Source organism: Arachis ipaensis, chromosome B1, assembly GCF_059453495.1.
Source record: "Arachis ipaensis isolate K30076 ecotype BB chromosome B1, ASM5945349v1, whole genome shotgun sequence".
NCBI classification, from domain to species: Eukaryota; Viridiplantae; Streptophyta; class Magnoliopsida; order Fabales; family Fabaceae; genus Arachis; species Arachis ipaensis.
Genome location: NC_142436.1, coordinates 86265789 through 86267920, shown reverse-complemented (window position 1 = coordinate 86267920; position 2132 = coordinate 86265789). Strand labels below are relative to the sequence as shown.

Here is a 2132-nt window from a genome sequence, read left to right as displayed (position 1 = left end):
GTAACGTCTCTGATCCTGGCCTTGATCTTGTTGATTTCCCCATCCAAAGTTTTTGTTTCCTCCAACCAGGATTGTAAGTTTTGGAGTATGGATCATGGGTCTGCCTAGGTGAGTTTTCAATGTAGTTGGCTTGTTCCTGCTCACCCTCTGCTTCTGCATTCACTCCTTCTTAGGTTGCTGATGAGGTGGTGATTGCTGCTACTTGGTTCCTCTCCATCTTCTTGGTAAGGTCAGCCAACTACTTGGTAATCAGCTTGTTCTGGGCCAGCAGTGCATCCACATTGTTCATCTCCATTACTCCTCTAGTGTTGCCTCTTTCAGAAGCATAGAAATAGTCATTCTCAGCTACAGTCTCAATAACATCTATGGCTTCTTCAATGGTCTTCTTCTTGTTCAGGGATCCCCTAGATGAGTGGTCTACTGCCTTCTTTGATTCGTAAGAAAGACCTTCATAGAAAATGTATAACTGCACCCATTCATTGAACATATCTGGCGGGCACCTTCTTGTCAAGTCCTTAAACCTCTCCCATGCTTCATAGAGAGTTTCACCATCTTGTTGCCTGAAGGTTTGTACCTCAGCTCTTAACCTGTTGATTCTTTGAGGAGGATAGAATCTCGCCAAGAATTTGTTCACCACATCTTCTCAGGTTGTTAAACTCTCCTTCGGGAAGGATTCCAGCCATTTAGATGCTTTGTCCTTGAGTGAAAAGGGAAACAGAAGCAGTCTATAGGTGTCAGGATGAACACCATTAGACTTCACAGTATCGCATATCCTCAGGAATGTGGTTAGATGTTGATTGGGGTCTTCTTGGACACTTCCTCCAACCAGGGTGATGAGCTGTGGCTTTAGTTCAAAGTTATTGGCATGTACGATTGGCTTTTGGATGCTGCTTCCACAGTTTCCTGGGTTTGGATTGATGTAAGAGCCTAGAACTCTTCTTTCTTGTCCAGCATGATGCACTGGACCTTCTCTGCCATGGTTGTGAGCCCCTTCTTCATAATGGTTCTCCATATTCTCATCCATGTTTGGTTCAAAATACTCCTCCTCGTCCTCAGCACTAACGACTCTCTTTCCTCTTGCTTCCCTTCTTAGTCTAAGGAAGGTTCTCTCAGGTTCAGAATCAAAGGAAGTTGAAGCCCCGCTTCTTCTATCTGTCATACAACCAACAAGGCACAAGCAAGAAAGAGATAAATGCAGGAAGTATTCTTGTTAGAAATGCTGTTAGTGTGAGTGATGTAATATATCAAACAGTTAGTGGGTTAGTGAACTGAATTGTAACAAATAAGAGAACACTACAAATGGGTAATGGGTAAAGGAAAGAAAATAACTACAACTGAAAGTAAATCACTCAAATGAAATTAAATCAAACAAAAGAAAAATGATAAATCTAAGTAATCAACCAATTTAATCATTGTTGATACAAAATAAATCCCAGGCAACGGCGCCATAAACTTGATGCACGGAAACTTGTCTCTCAACAATTTTCCCTCGGCAAGTATACCGAATTGTCGTCAAGTAAAAACTCACAATAGAGTGAGGTCGAATCCTACATGGATTGATTGGTCAAGCAACTTTAATTGGAGGAATGTTCTAGTTGAACTAAGCAGAATTTGATTGGAGAATTGCAGGAATTTAAATGGCGGAAAGTAAATGGCAGGAAATGTAATTACTAGAAATAAAGGACTGAATGTAAATGACGGAAAGTAAATCGCAGAATCTTAAATGGGAAATGGGGAATTTAGCATAAAAGTAAATGGCAGAAAATAAAGAGAATGGGTAAGATCAGAAATGGGGAGTTCATTGGGCTCAGGAGATGTTGTATTCTCCGGATCAAGTTTATTTTCATCTCTTCCTCAATCAATGCATTCATTGATCTCCTTGGAAATCTTAAGTGATTGAATTCCAAATCCTTGGTAATTCAATCTCTCAAATCTTGATCAATAGCCAATTCCTTGGTCTGATTGCTCATGAAAAGAGATGAAGTGTGGTCACTGATTATACCACATGTATTCCCAAATCAAAATGTTGGTAGGATTATATGTCACTATATCCATCCAAACCCCAATTTGGTCCAACATGAGAAAGCATTTCTAGCATGATCTCTTCATTCCTCTTCCAAGGTTCCGAAGAG

General features: G+C 40.3%; 1 non-coding gene across 1 annotated transcript; it reads left to right on the top strand.

Moving 5' to 3' along the window:
• The first annotated feature begins 482 nt into the window (after nucleotides 1-482).
• On the top strand, nucleotides 483-589 carry LOC148577334 (small nucleolar RNA R71). Its single transcript, XR_015903078.1, has one exon. It is a non-coding gene; the product is annotated as a small nucleolar RNA R71 (small nucleolar RNA).
• Nucleotides 590-2132: the final 1543 nt, after the last annotated feature.